Source organism: Palaemon carinicauda, chromosome 35 (assembly GCF_036898095.1).
Source record: "Palaemon carinicauda isolate YSFRI2023 chromosome 35, ASM3689809v2, whole genome shotgun sequence".
In the NCBI taxonomy this organism is placed as follows: Eukaryota; Metazoa; Arthropoda; class Malacostraca; order Decapoda; family Palaemonidae; genus Palaemon; species Palaemon carinicauda.
This window is the reverse complement of record NC_090759.1, coordinates 72,111,810-72,128,287: the sequence shown is the minus strand read 5'-3', so window position 1 is coordinate 72,128,287 and position 16,478 is coordinate 72,111,810. Positions and strand designations below refer to the sequence as shown.

The window sequence follows — 16,478 nt, the reverse complement described above, 5'->3', positions numbered from 1 at the left end:
GCAGTGGGAGGTGATAGTGCCAGTGCTGTGCCAAGTGCTAGTGTCAGTGCGGTGCCGAGTGCTAGTGTCAGTGTCAGTGTTGTGCGTGAGGGTACTTCTGTGCGTGCCAGTCGTCCTCCCAGTCCGGGACCTCTTGCAAGCTCCCAAGCCCAGGGGAGAAGCAATGTCGAAGGGCAAAAGGGTTCGGCAGGCCTTGATCGGCGCACAGAAGTATCCTCGGTGGTTGCGGGCGTGTCTTACAGGGACCGTCACTCCCACCCGCAGACGATTGAGCCCGTCTTTTACTCCTCTGCAGAAGAAATGTCGGGGAGAAAACGCTGGACTCAGGTCTCAAGACCTCTCAAACGCAAAGTCCAGACCTCAAGAGTTCTACAACCTGGTTGCAGTCATTGGATTAGCTCTGACTCTCCGCAGTCATCAGGTGACTGCACACCTCCTAAGAGGGGTAAGGTGATGCCGCAACAGACCTCATCTTCTGTTAAGGCTTTGCCTCAGCAGACCTTAGCGTCTGTTGACCCCAAGATGACTTTGCTGCAGTCCATGCAGTCACAGCTTGCGGGCTTAATGCGTGAGTTTCAGGCTGAGAAGGTTACACCTCCTCCTGCGAGCGCTCCGCCTCACCGCAGTCCAGTCTGCCAGGCGTACGAAGTTGAGGTTCCTCAGGCTACCTTACCGCGTTCTGAGTTGCCAGTTACCAGCGGTGTGCAGCAACCTCCGCCTTCCTTAAGGCAACCTCAGCAATGGGAGCAGGAGTCTTATGCCTTACTTCCTCCGCTTCCTCTTGCGGTTAAACCAGCGAGGCAACAACCTCTTGAGGTACGACAACCTCTTCCATCCTTGAGGCGGCCACCTCAGCACTCGCTGCAGCGACCTCAACCCTCCTCAAGGCGAGAGCCTCAACTCCTAAGGCTAGCACCTCAGGAACCTCAACTCGCGAGACAGGAACTGCGTTCTGCGCAGCCGCTTCCTCAACTCTTGCAGCTCACACCTCAGGAACCTCAACTCGTTCCTCAGGAACCTGCTACTGCGCATCCGCAACCCTTACAGCAAGCGCAACTCTTGAGACAAGAAACTCATGCTAGGAGTCAGCCACCTCAACCTATGCGCCTACCTTCCTCTACTCTTCTTGACCAGTCTTTGCAGCCTGAACCTCAGGTTTTAACTCAGCAACAGAGACTTGAGGATGAAACCACAAGTGTTTATGCACCCGCTTGTTCAGATTCTGCTGTTCAGCATACCGCTGTTACATTACCTCTCACTTCGCCACACTCTGGTGATGAGGTTTCTGAGGAGGAAGCTGCGCACCTGGATCCCTCATCAGACGTGGAAGAACCCAAGTCTTCTCCTCTACCCATTGACTTTCGTAAGGTCCTGGCTCTTTTCAGAGAGGTATACCCGGACCATTTTGTTTCTGCTACCCCCCGCTCTCCTCCATCTGAGTTTTCGCTGGGCATGCAACCTGTTAAGTCAACTTATACTAAGCTCGTCTTTGCTAGGTCCTCTAAGAGAGCTTTAAGAATATTAGGGGAGTGGTTGCAGTCCAAACAGCAACTAGGGAAGACTTCCTTTATGTTCCCACCTACTAAGCTCACTTCTAAGGCGGGCGTTTGGTATGCCACAGGAGAGGAACCAGGCTTGGGAGTCCCTGCCTCTGCCCAGGCTGACTTCTCAAGTTTGGTCGACTCTCCTCGTAGATCAGCAATGAGGCGCTCTAAGGTTTGCTGGACCTTTTCCGATTTAGACCACTTCTTAAAGGGTGTATTTCGTGCCTTTGAGATTTTCAATTTTCTAGACTGGTGCCTGGGGGCCTTGAGCAAGAAGACCTCCCCTGCGGACAAGGACTCAGCCATGCTTTTAATGTCCTGCATGGATAAAGCAATTCGGGATGGGTCTGGCGAGCTTGCATCAATGTTTGTTTCAGGAGTTCTTAAGAAAAGGGAGCAACTTTGCACCTTTCTTTCTTCCAGCATCACACCTTGTCAAAGGTCTCAACTCCTTTTTGCTCCGCTTTCTAAGTTCTTGTTCCCCGAAGAGCTTATCAAGGATTTGTCTGCGGCCATGATTCAGAAGGACACTCATGATCTTGTGGCCTCTTCAGCTCGTAAGGCTAAGGTTGCTCCCTCAGTTCCCAGGACTTACCGCACCCCAGTGGCTGATACTCTTGCTACAAGGTTTATTCCGCCCTTTCGTGGCAGAGCCCCCAGCCGAGGAAGCTCCCGTCCAGACTCTTCCAGGAGCAGGTCTAGGAAAGGTCCCAAGACTTCAAAAGGCAAACACTGACTCTCCTCCTCTCCAGACAGCAGTAGGAGCCAGACTCAAGACCTTCTGGCAAGCTTGGGAAAGAAGAGGTGCAGACGCCCAGTCTGTCAGGTGGCTCAGGGAGGGTTACAGGATACCATTCTGCCGCAAACCCCCTCTTACCACTTCTCCCATCAACCTCTCTCCCAACTACAAGGAAAAGGACAAGAGGCTAGCGTTACACCAGGAGGTGTCGCTCCTGTTACAGAAGAAGGCAGTGGTTATAGTCCGGGACCATCAATCCCCGGGCTTCTACAACCGTCTCTTTCTGGTGGCCAAGAAGACAGGAGGTTGGAGACCGGTGCTGGACGTCAGCGCGCTCAATGCTTTTGTCACCAAGCAGACGTTCACTATGGAGACGACGAAGTCGGTCCTAGCAGCGGTCAGGCAGGAGGACTGGATGGTCTCGTTGGATCTGAAAGACGCTTACTTTCACGTTCCTATTCATCCAGACTCCCAACCTTTCCTGAGATTCGTTTTTGGAAAGGTTGTGTACCAATTCCAAGCCCTGTGTTTTGGCCTAAGCACAGCTCCTATGGTGTTTACGCATCTGATGAGGAATATTGCAAAATTCCTCCACTTATCGGACATCAGAGCCTCCCTTTATTTAGACGACTGGCTGTTGAGAGCCTCCACGAGTCGTCGCTGTCTGGAGAGTCTCAACTGGACTTTGGACTTGATCAAGGAACTGGGTCTGTTAGTCAACTTAGAAAAGTCCCAGCTCATTCCCTCCCAATCCATAGTTTACCTGGGAATGGAGATTCGGAGTCAGGATTTTCGGGCTTTTCCATCGGCCCCAAGGATAAGCCAAGCCCTAGATTGCATCCTGAGCATGCTGAAGAGGAACAGTTGCTCGGTGAGACAGTGGATGAGTCTCACAGGGACCCTGTCATCGTTAGCCCTGTTCGTCGAGTTAGGGAGACTCCACCTCCGCCCTCTCCAATTCCATCTAGCAGCTCATTGGGACAAGGATTTGACGCTCGAAGCAGTCTCTATCCCTGTCACCAAAGAGATGAAGACCACTCTCTTGTGGTGGAAGACCAACCTCCTTCTCAAGGAGGGCCTATCGTTAGCGATTCAGTCCCCCAATCTTCATCTCTTCTCGGATGCATCAGACTCGGGCTGGGGCGCGACCTTGAACGGACAGGAATGCTCGGGAACGTGGAACAGGGAACAGGAAACGCTCCACATCAACTGCAAGGAGCTACTGGCAGTTCATATGGCCCTAATGAACTTCAAGTCCCTCCTGCTAGGCAAGGTGGTGGAGGTGAACTCCGACAACACCACAGCCTTGGCTTACATCTCCAAGCAGGGAGGGACCCATTCGAGGAACCTGTACGAGATAGCAAGGGACCTCCTCATTTGGTCAAGAAGTCTAAACCTCACTCTAGTAACGAGGTTCATTCAGGGCAACATGAACGTCTCAGCAGATCGCCTAAGCAGAAAAGATCAAGTCATCCCCACGGAATGGACCCTTCACAAGAGCGTGTGCAACAGACTTTGGACCTTGTGGGGTCAGCCTACGATAGATCTGTTTGCCACCTCCATGACCAAGAGGCTTCCTTTGTACTGTTCCCCAGTTCCAGACCCAGCAGCAGTTCATGTGGATGCTTTTCTGCTGAATTGGTCCCATCTCGACCTTTACGCATTCCCACCGTTCAAGATCATCAACAGAGTCATTCAGAAGTTCGTCTCGCACGAAGGGACACGGCTGACGCTGGTTGCTCCCCTTTGGCCTGCAAGAGAATGGTTCACAGAGGTACTACAATGGCTGGTCGACGTCCCCAGGACTCTCCCTCTAAGAGTGGACCTTCTACGTCAACCTCACGTAGACAAGGTGCACCCAAACCTCCACGCTCTTCGTCTGACTGCCTTCAGACTGTCGAAAGATTCGCTAGAGCTAGAGGCTTTTCGAAGGAGGCAGCCAGTGCGATTGCCAGAGCAAGGAGGGTATCCACTCGTAGAGTCTACCAATCCAAGTGGGAAGTCTTCCGAAGCTGGTGTAGAGCCAAAGCAGTTTCCTCTACCAATACCTCTGTAACCCAAATAGCTGACTTCCTATTACATCTAAGGAATGAGAGATCCCTTTCGGCTCCTACGATTAAAGGGTACAGAAGTATGTTGGCTTCAGTTCTCCGCCACAGAGGTTTGGACCTTTCTTCCAACAAAGAACCTTCAAGACATCCTTAAGTCTTTCGAGACTTCTAAAGAACGTCGTTTACCCACTCCAGGCTGGAATCTAGACGTAGTCTTAAGGTTCCTTATGTCTCCTAGGTTCGAACCTCTCCAGTCAGCTTCCTTCAAGGACCTTACCCTCAAGACTCTTTTCCTCGTCTGCCTTGCAACAGCTAAAAGAGTCAGTGAGGTTCATGCCTTCAGCAAGAACATTGGGTTCACATCCGAATCTGCAACATGTTCTTTACAGCTCGGATTTTTAGCTAAGAATGAACTTCCTTCACGTCCTTGGCCTAGATCGTTTGAAATTCCTAGCCTTTCCAACATGGTGGGTAACGAGCTAGAAAGAGTTCTTTGCCCTGTCAGAGCTCTGAAATATTATCTTAATAGGTCAAAACCTATACGAGGACAGTCAGAAGCCTTATGGTGTGCAATCAAGAAACCTTCGATGCCCATGTCCAAAAACGGAGTTTCGTATTATATAAGGCTTCTGATTAGAGAAGCCCATTCTCACATGAAGGATGAAGACCTTGCTTTGCTGAAGGTAAGGACCCACGAAGTGAGAGCCGTAGCCACTTCGATGGCCTTTAATAAGAACCGTTCTCTGCAGAGCATTATGGATGCAACTTATTGGAGGAGCAAGTCAGTGTTTGCATCATTTTATCTTAAAGATGTCCAGTCTCTTTACGAGAACTGCTACACCCTGGGACCATTCGTAGCAGCGAGTGCAGTAGTAGGTGAGGGCTCAGCCACTACATTCCCTTAATCCCATAACCTTTTTTAACCTTTCTCTTGAATGCTTTTATTGTTGTTTTTTGGGTTGTTACGGTAGGCTAAGAAGCCTTCCGCATCCTTTTTTGATTTGGCGGGTGGTCAATTCATTCTTGAGAAGCGCCTGGGTTAGAGGTTGTGTAGAGGTCCTTTAGTATGGGTTGCAGCCCTGTATACTTTAGCACCTTAGAGTTGATTCAGCCTCCTAAGAGGAACGCTGCACTCAGTAAGGAAGACGAACTTATTAAAGGCAGAGTAACGGTTCAAGTCGACTTCCTTACCAGGTACTTATTATTTCATTGTTATTCTGAAATAACTGATTATATGAAATACGGGATACTTAGCTATCCTTTAGTCATGTACACTGGTTTTCACCCACCCCCCTGGGTGTGAATCAGCTACATGATTATCGGGTAAGTTTAATATTGAAAAATGTTATTTTCATTAGTAAAATAAATTTTTGAATATACTTACCCGATAATCATGATTTAATTGACCCACCCTTCCTCCCCATAGAGAACCAGTGGACCGAGGAAAAATTGAGGTGGTGTCAACAAGAAGTACTGCAGTACCTGGCCACAGGTGGCGCTGGTGAGTACACCCCCTTCTAGTATAGTGATAGCTGGCGTATCCCTCCCGTAGAATTCTGTCGGGCAACGGAGTTGACAGCTACATGATTATCGGGTAAGTATATTCAAAAATTTATTTTACTAATGAAAATAACATTTTTCCTTCGTCAAAATCCCTTTATTCAATTCAGAATGATACATTTTTATCTGAATAACATATGCCTTTGTAGAATCTTTAATGAACCGTCTATAAATTAAAAAGTCTTGGAACAAGTTACTAATGTAGATCTATGCAAAGTTATAAAAAAAAATTTTCATTTTGTGGTGGTTGACTTTTATTCTTTTTAGTTACAATTATAGTTTTATAGCCATCAGAAAATGTATTCAGTGGATAGTATCCAGTTTAACTGAGATGATTTATCAGGTTTTTCTTTTAATAATTGCCTTTAAACAGCTCTTCATCCTGTTGCTTAGAAAGTTAGGTTTTTGTTCATTATTATATTGCCTACTCAAGAAGCTCTTCTGTAACCTTATTTTCAAACTTGCTATCTTTAGCTGCTCCTATTTCCATGTTTACCATACTTAAGATGATGTATTGCATACAATCCTGTACGCTGAAGCGCACATAATTATGTTAAGTACAGGTACAATACAGTAATATGACCACTGACTCAATAGCTGCTCCCACATTTATGTACCTTTTGTACTAGTTTGTGACTTTTTGTACATGTGTTCTGATACTGTACTGTTCACAGTAGTGAAATTTTGATACCTGTGTTAAACAGCTAGGATATACTTTAATGCTGTAATAAGCTATGTAAAAATAAATGGGCCCTTTTATTAACTTGTTAGTTAATAATAAAGGGTTACTGTATCAACTGTAAACATTTGTACTACCACTTTGCCACTTCAATTGCTCACAGATATTTCTGAAATAATTTCTGCTTGAAGACTCAGAGCTGTTTGATGTAGCATCTCAAACTCTTTATCATGCAAGGTCTCGGATTTATGGCATTATGTGAAGCTAATGGATGTTTTCAAATACCTTTTATTTTCACTCCACCATAACATTGGTAAGGACTTGAAATCTGATGGTAACAGTCAAAAAGTGGTTTAATAATTTTCTTTTGAATGTTTATTAGTTTCCATAGTTTTAAGTATCTACTGTAAATTGTAAATTTATGTAAAATGGAATATAGTATATAAGATTTATCACCCTCAGATTTTATATATGGAAAAAAGATTTAGTTGGAGCTTCCTGTAATAAAAAATGATAAAAGTCAGGAACAGTATTATAATACAGTATTTCAGTATTTTCTTATGAGTGCTCCCCCAAATTGAAGAAATTGGGAAGTATCTGTCTTGAATCGAGTAATTAATTTAACGCGAAAGTGCCTAAAACCTTACACAATTTAGATTTATGATCCAAATTGGAAAACCATTGTAAAGTTTAACCTAAATTTCAATTGTTTCATAGGGAGTTTAACCTAAATTTCAATTGTTTCATAGGGATTGCTTAACCATTGTAAAGTTTAACCTAAATTTCAATTGTTTCATAGGGAGTTTAACCTAAATTTCAATTGTTTCATAGGGATTGCTTAAATCAACTTACTTGGTTTTTAACCCCGATTACATGAACAGTCTGACTGCTCAATTTTCAATACAGTATATGTTGATGACTTGAAACTGTGATATACTTATGGTTAATGTATGTAGAGTCTTGTAATTCATATGCTGTTACCAGTGGTATTTCAAGATATTTTATGAAAGTATTGATGCTTTGGCATCATAATTAAATATTAGATGGCTTTATAAAATTGTTATTTTTTTGTATTTTTAGAAATAAATCTGGTATTGTTTTGTAAGGCATATTTATTCTAACCAGTATACAGTACTGTATGATAGTGTTTATAAAGCTTAGTTGATTTACAGCTTCTGTCCAAGGACCCCGCAGTATTCTCTGACAGCGATATAACTTTATCTTATTATGTTAAAAATTGGTTTGAATTCCACTTTGTAAATTGATTGGGCTTAATTTCATTATTTAAAAAGTTACAGCTTTTAGCAGGATATTTTCATTAAATTTTTGGATTGGAAATATCCTTTACTTGCTCTTCTTAACAATTTTGTGATAAGGCTAGCAAACATCATGCTATAATTATTGGGAGGAATGTATGAACGGCTAAATCCTTGTTCATAAAATGTAGGCCCTCTCCAAGTCTACTTTATATGGTTGGTTTGGGTGTTTCACTTTCAGTACAAATAAAACCAGGAAAGGCTATTGTATTTAAGGAGGAAAAGTGAGAACAATTTCCTTCTGGTATATCTGACTTAAATTAATGTTAGTGCGGCTGTACAAGTCAAACTGCTGATGCTACCGAGTCTTACGTTTGGTATTAGGCCTATCCTAAAACTTTATCTAGAGAAAAGCTATTAGGTTACTCAGATGAATGACAAACAGTTCTAATTAACTTAAAATAATTGACGATGCAAGTTGAATTTGTATTAATTTAAAGGACAACTGAGCCAGCATTTTTCTCAAACCTGGATTCGAGAGGGGGGTATAAGTTAAAATAAATGGACTGTTTTGCATTGAATGGTGGGAGAATCTATATGGCAGGGGGACAATTTTATGGCTAATCGATTAGGGGAAACAAATGAATACTAAACACAAGAAAACAATGACCTCGGCTGAGGAAGGGTAAGGTGTTATGGCACACAGTAGGAGGGTACACAAGCCTTTATTTGAGGGGCTTTGCAGCAACTCTAAACCATCTTGTTGCACCGGTTTAGCCTTAAATTTACCTTACATCTTCCCATTTCTTTTCTCCAATCTTGCTGCCCCGCCCTTTCTAACTTATGGTGTATAACATTTCAACCCCCCCCCCCCCCCCCCCCCCCGGAGTTGCACATGGCTACCCAGGCACCATCGCAGGCCTATATAGGGCAAACTTATAAATCTAATTCAATTGGAAATTTATAAGAGGAATGGGTTGCCACTCCAAACATATGAATTGGAGACCCTAAAAGGAAGGGAGTCTTATTTAAAGGTTGTTCAGAATGGCAGGGGGCAAGGGACTGTGACAATGCCCTAGAGACCGACCATGTATACACATGATCAGCATTCAAGCCCAATCTCCACCCAAGCTGGGACCAGTAAGGGCCAGGCAATGGCTCCTAATGATTCAACAGGTAAACCTATATGCTTCCCCCCCCCCTCCTTAACTCACAAGGATGGTGAGGTTACAGACACTACATGAAACTATTGAGCTTTAGTGGGTCTTGAACCCAAGTCAGCAGAATGCCAACCAAGGACGTGTCCAATAGGCCACCACAACTGTAAAATTGGATATCTCGAGCACTAGGTTTTAATGTCGAAGGTAAGTGTTATGTTTATGCACTTTATTTTTTATGGCTTTGCTGAACAGCCTCCCCGGTCCCAGTGCATGGCATTGTGGAGTCATGCGTAATACAAACAGGATAAAAAATGAGCCGTTAAACAGACGGATGTCATCCAAAATCTATATTACCAGTCACCCGTTGAGATACTACCGCTAGAGAGTTATGGGGTCCTTTGACTGGCCAGACAGTACTACATTGGATCCCTTTTTCTGGTTACGGTTCATTTTCCCTTTGCCTACACATACACCGAATAGTCTGGCCTATTCTTTACAGATTCCCCTCTGTCCTCATACACCTGACAACACTGAGATTACCAAACAATTCTTCTTCACCCAAGGGGTTAACTACTGCACTGTAATTGTTCAGTCCTTTTGGTAAGGGTAGAAGAGACTCTTTAGCTATGGTAAGCAGCTCTTCTAGGAGGACACTCCAAAATCAAACCATTGTTCTCTAGTCTAGGGTAGTGCCATAGCCTCTGTACCATGGTCTTCCACTGTCTCTTGAGTTAGAGTATCTTGCTTGAGGGTACACTCGGGCACACTAATCTATCTAATTTCTCTTCCTCTTGTTTTGTTAAAGTTTTTATAGTTTAAAACAGGAAATATTGATTTTAATGTTATTACTGTCCTTAAAATATTTTATTTTTCCTTGTTTCCTTTCCTCACTGGGCTATTTTCCCTGTTGGGGCCCCTGGGCTTACAGCATTCCGCTTTTCCAACTAGGGCTGTAGCTTAGCAATTAATAATGATAATAATAATAACAATAATAATAATAATAATTACCTTAAAAGTTCAAACCCTAGACATGCGTAATACAAACAGAATGCAAATGAGCCATTAAACTGACAGATATCATCCAAAATATGCCTTGATTATCTGTGAAAAGTCAGTTCACGACTGGCCTGACCTCTGTGACACGTCTCTCTTTGATTCATAAACTTCAAAAATAAAAATCAGTGGAAATTTTATCGTAGAAAAAAAGTTTGAAATCAGGTTCGGAAGCAAATAGCAGTTGGCTTCCATTGGAGCTGTGATCACAAAATCCAATTTTCCAATTTTACGGGCATGGTTGCAGCATCAGTTCAATTTATCCAATTTCATGGGGAAAAAAGACAAAAAGAAAATCGTTTTGTAATTATGAACTGTTTTATCTTCCCCTCTGCGTCTACCATCCTTTTATGGTGTAGGGCTTTAGGCTATGCTTAAGTCATTTGGTTATTGAAAATTGTTAAAGATTTTATTTAATTTATAAATTAAGGTCATTCTGCTGTTCATTAAGATTCCCTATCTCGTATCTAATTTGTTTGTTTCCTCGTGTGTGTGTGTGTGTGTGTGTGTGTGTGTGTGTGTGTAGATTGCCTTACCTTGTGTAAGACACGGGCTCTTGCCGTTGGGCAGCCCACAACAGAATGTTGTTTGAAAGTGTCTGGTTTAGGTTTGTAAACAGTAGCAGCAATGTGAATAGGGTAAGAGTATTTTACGTTAATGACAAAGGGATTCCATTAAAAGTGAGTTTTATTACTTTACAGTTTAATGGTTTAATCTACGTTAAATTTAGATAGCCGAAGCTAATGGTGTAAAGCCAAAAAGTAGTGGTAGTTTCGAGTGAACTGCTCGAACTGCTTATTCTCATCCAGCAGCCTGGAATTTTGGTTTGGTTCCCAGGTGGGGGTAATGGTAAGATACCAAGAGTCCGACGGGCTGGAATTGTCGTGTGAAGTTATTCTCTACATGTTATTGTTGCCCTTCCCCCATAAATATTTTTCTATAATAAGTGGATGAAGTAAAAAAAATAGGAAGGGTATTTCAAAGGATCAGTTCTTTAGTTGGTGATTACAGAATATAATTTTTAATTCTTAGTACTGTTTGATAGTAGTTTATTTCATGTAATTATAAAAACATTAGAGAGTTGAGTCCCTTGTCAGGCTGGGAGGAACGTAGAGAGTAGAGGTCCCCTTTTTGTTTTGTTTCATTTGTTGATGTCGGCTACCCCCCAAAATTGGGGGAAGTGCCTTGGTATATGTATGTATGTATTATTTATATTCGACCATTTGCCATTCCACCACGAAGTATTTACATAGAAATATTGTTTAGAATTAATAATCTCTAGCATTTTTTCATAAGATTAACTTTGCTGTTATAATTACCGTTATCAATATCATCATAATTGTTATGGTAATGAATATAATTATTTTTATTATTAATAGTAGACTGTGTGAATAAAAATAGTGAGGTTCCAGAATACCAACTCTACGACCTACGCAATTAAAAAAAAAAACAATATCAATCAAATAAAAACTAAAACGAGAGTGCACAAACTAACGGATAAAGAAAACCTTACGTCAGTAAAGTGTATAATCATGATTATTATGATAATTATTATTAGTGGTATTAGCAGACTGTCTGAACAAAATTATTAAGTTTCCAAAAGTCTAATTCCATGACCTACATTCGGGCACATAATTTTATCTATTTTCTCTCCCTCTTGTTTTGTTAGTTTTTATAGTTTCTTTAGGTAATATTTATTTCAATATTGTTACTATCCTTAGAATATTTTATTTTTCCTTGTTTCCTTTCCCCAGTGGGCTATTTTCCCTGCTGGGGCCCCTGGGTTTATAACATCCTGCTTTTCTAACTAGGCCTGTAGCTTAGTAAGTAAGCAATAATAATAACCGGTGATGAAGTGTTGGACAGAGGTAGATGGAGAACGCTGGTCAGAAACATCGACCCCACATAAAAGTGGGAAAGGATGCAGACAAAGAATAATAATAATAATAATAATAATAATAATAATAATAATAATAATTAAATAAAAACCTACAAAAGAATATACGCAAACAAACTAACAAATAAATGAAAAAAAACACCTGACGTCAGTGAAGGGGCCAAGCAAATCTGCAAGAAGGGCATACTTGACTCGAGTTGACTGCCTGCCAGCGTGGCCAGAAGCTTGCTCTCTCTCTCTCTCTCTCTCTCTCTCTCTCTCTCTCTCTCTCTCTCTCTCTCTCTCTCTCTCTCTCTCTCTCTCTCTCTCTCTCTCGCTAATGAGCTTTCGCTCACACTTGACACTCGAGGAGATCGATGCTCGGATGTCTTTTTCTTGGACCGCGAAGTGACCGCTTTCCTCGTTTCGGTGTTTGTTCGTAAAACGATCGCTTTCAGTTACAATTCAATTACAGCATCTGTGATTGGGGTGATGGGGGGGGGGGGGGGGAGGGGGGGCTGACAAAACAACATCATAGTGCGTCTGTTTACGATTGGCTGACGTTATTCGAATATCTCGAGCGCTAGGTTTTAATGTCGAAGGTAAGGAAGTGTTAAATTTATGCACTTCGTGTGTTATATATATATATATATATATATATATATATATATATATATATATATATATATATATATATATATATATATATATATATATATATATATATGTGTGTGTGTGTGTGTGTGTATATATATATATATATATATATATATATATATATATATATATATATATATATATATATATATATATATATATATAAATGTATATATATATATATATATATATATATATATATATATATATACTGTATATAAATCGTGTTACTTTGTTGACAGTAAGGTTTCTTTCGTCTGATTTATGTAGTTTACTTTTTCGTGTTTTACATTTTAAATGATACATTTCCTTGCTCACTATCATTGTCATAACTATCCTTAATATTATTACATACCATTCTTTTGTTGAAAACAAGAGTTATGAGTGGGCACAAAGGGTATAATGTAACATTTCCTTCCTATATTTATGAGTCATATTCCATAAGTGGGATACAAACAGGGTTGCCAGGTTTTCTAAATGAGAAAAGACCAACTTCTAATCAACAGAAGCTATAAAAGGCCAACCCATTAGTGGAAAAAGGCCAAATATATAGTATTTAAAACCCGCCTTTTTTTCATATTACTAAAGGCGAACCAACTTAAAAAAAGACCAACTCGAGGTTTTTTGGCCTGAAAAAAGCCAAACTGGCAAACCTGGGTACAATGCTCTTCCACTGTCTTGGGTTAGAGTTCTCTTGCTTGAGGGTACACTCTGGCACACTATTCTATATCATTTCTATTCCTCATGTTTTGTTACATTTGTTATAGTTTATATAGAAGATATTTATTTTAATGTTTCTGTTACTAAAATATTTCGTTTTTACCTTGTTTCCTTTCCTTACTGGGCTATTTTCCCTGTTGGAGCCCCTGGGCTTATAGCATCCTGATTTTCTAACTAGGGTTGTAACTTAGCAATTATTAATAATAATCAATTAATAATATACTCTTAATTCTATGCCTAGTTATCTACCTAAATTAAAGTAACGTCCCCACTGAATTATTCCTTTTATAACCTGCGCTAATTGTTTCTCTAGAAATTTGGTAAGGTAGGTTTATGAGATAAGCACAGACAAATCAGTCAACAATAAACAAATAACCTAATTTAATGGAAAATGCAGGTAAAATAGTTTTCTTGATTCATTATTTCTTCACCCAAGGGGTTAACTACAGCACTGTAATTGTTCCGTGGTTACTTTCCTCTTGGTAAGGGTAGAAGAGATTCTTTAGCTGTGGTAAGCAGCTCTACTAGGAAAAAGACACTCCAAAATCAAACCACTGTTCTCTAGTCTTGGGTAGTGCCATAGCCTCTGTGCCATGGTCTTCCAATGCCTTGGGTTCGAGTTCTCTTGCCTGATGGTACACTCAGGCATACTATTCTATCTTATTTCTCATCCTCTTGTTTTGTTAAAGTTTTTATAGTTTATATAGGAAATATTTTTAAATGTTGTTACTGTTCTTGAGGTATTTTCTTCTTCCTTGTTTCTTTTCCTCACTGGGCTATTTTCCCTGTTGGAGCCCCTGGGCGTATAGCATCCTGCTTTTCCAACTAGGGTTTGTAGCTTAGCAAGTAATAATAATAATAATGATAATAATAATAATAATAATAATAATAATAATAATGAAAAAAAATGATGTTTTGGGTAATAATATAAAAAACATAGAATGGACGTTAATTTAAACATAGATGTCCTTCGATAAGAAGAGTTATATATAATGTATATCCTGCAGTAGCAATTTTCATCTCTAGTTTTTGTTCGACACAGCGGGGGGAAATATTGCATAAGGAAAAGTTAAATGCACATTTTCCTTTTTAATATGGGATTATTATTATTATTATTATTATTATTATTATTATTATTATTATTATTATTATTACTTGCTAAGCTACAACCCTAGTTGGTAAAGCAGGATGCTATAAGCCAAGGGGCTCCAACAAAGAAAATAGCCCAGTGAAGAAAGGAAACAAGGAAAAAATAAAATGTTTTAAGAACAGTAACAACATTGAAATAAATATTTCCTATATAAACAATACAAACTTTTAACAAAACAAGAGGAAGAGAAATTAGATAGAATAGTGTGCCCGAGTGTACCATCAAGCAAGAGAACTCTAACCTAAGACAGTGCAAGACCATGGTAAAGAGGTTATGGCCCTTCTCAAGACTAGAGAACAATGGTTCGATGTAGCAGTATCCTCCAAAATCTAGTTAGTTTTGACGAAATGAAAAAAATCAGAGGGAAATCATATTTATTTTGTTAGGCTGAAATTAATCTTATAAGATAAGAGCTAGTTTTATTACATTACAACCGCAACAACAACAAAATTAAGTCGTTTTTTGTCAACTGCAGGACAAAGGCCTCAGACATGTCTCAATACATGTCTGGGGTTTGGACAAATTTCATCACCACGCTGGTCAGTGTGGATTGATAGTGGGACACTTTTATCTGATCTCTCACAGCAAACCAACCTATATGATGGGCCTTGACTAGTACATCCTTACTGATCATGGTGATACACAAACCCTTTTTCTACGATAAGGTATCCCCATACAGTATTTGTCTAAGGAGTATGGCTGGTGTATCTCTAGTAGATAGGGTTAGGAACGAAGTAGTGAGGGTGAGAACGGGTGTAAGAAATGAGTTAGCAGCTAGAGTGGATATGAATGTGTTGAGGTGGTTTGGCCATGTTGAGAGAATGGAAAATGGCTGTCTGCTAAAGAAGGTGATGAATGCAAGAGTTGATGGGAGAAGTACAAGAGGAAGGCCAAGGTTTGGGTGGATGGATGGAGTGAAGGAAGCTCTGGGTGATAGGAGGATAGATGTGAGAGAGGCAAGAGAGCGTGCTAGAAATAGGAATGAATGGCGATGCCTTAGATGACCGCGGAGGGTAGCAGCAGTAGGGGATTCAGCATTATGAAGCTTCATCAGTGGTGGATAACGGGGGAGGATGGGCTGTGGCACCCTAGCAGTACCAGCTGAACTCGGTTGAGTCCCTTGTTAGGCTGGGAGGAACGTAGAGAGTTGAGGTCCCCTTTTTTGTTTTTGTTTCATTTGTTGATGTCGGCTACCCCCCAAAATTGGGGGAAATTGCCTTGGTATATGTATGTATGTATGTATGTATGTATTATTATTATTATTATTATTATTATTACTACCCAAACTAAAACTCCAGTTGGAAAAGCAGGATGCTATACTCCCTAAGGATCCAACATGAGAAAAATAGCCCAGTGAGGAAAGGAAATAAGGAAATAAATAAACTATATAAATAATCAATCATTCCCATTAATTTGCTCTCACATTTCACGAAACTGTAATCTTGTTGCATTGCATATCTATATAGGAGGAGCAAATAAAAAAATAGATAAGATAATCCATATCTTTTGGTATCCAATTTTAAAAACCTTTTTATTCTTATTGTCTATGACCAAGAAGCTTATTTTCCAAGTATGAACTGAGGTCTGTGTTATGCCAAATCTATTCTTTTCTAGTAGGTTTAACAGTACGATTTGAGATAGAAATATAATCTGTGTTTAATTTGGTTTAATCACATAGTAGTCTTTGCCATTATATATATATATATATATATATATATATATATATATATATATATATATATATATATATATATATATACACACATATATGTATATATATATATATATATATATATATATATATATACATATACATATACATACATACATATATTATCTCCTACACTTATAGACGCTAAGAGCCTCATATATATATATATATATATATATATATATATAATTATATATATATATATGTGTGTGTGTGTGTGTGTGTGTGTGTGTGTGTGGTAATTGTTTACAATACCACGCTCTCCATTTACTCCAAAATAATGCAATCCTGCAATTTTCATCTTCTTGCACAATAATTTGGT

At 40.1% G+C, this 16,478-nt stretch overlaps 1 protein-coding gene and 1 long non-coding RNA gene across 3 annotated transcripts in view; both read right to left on the bottom strand.

The window, feature by feature from the left end:
• Nucleotides 1-16,478, bottom strand: part of LOC137627869 (adenylate cyclase type 2-like) — a 139,099-nt gene that overhangs the window by 113,048 nt on the left and 9,573 nt on the right. The window lies entirely within an intron of this gene.
• LOC137627871 (uncharacterized) lies at nt 6,327-7,699 on the bottom strand. The gene is made up of 3 exons (XR_011041233.1): nt 7,383-7,699; nt 7,301-7,350; nt 6,327-7,268 (listed from the first exon to the last, which is right to left on the bottom strand). It is a non-coding gene; the product is annotated as an uncharacterized lncRNA (long non-coding RNA).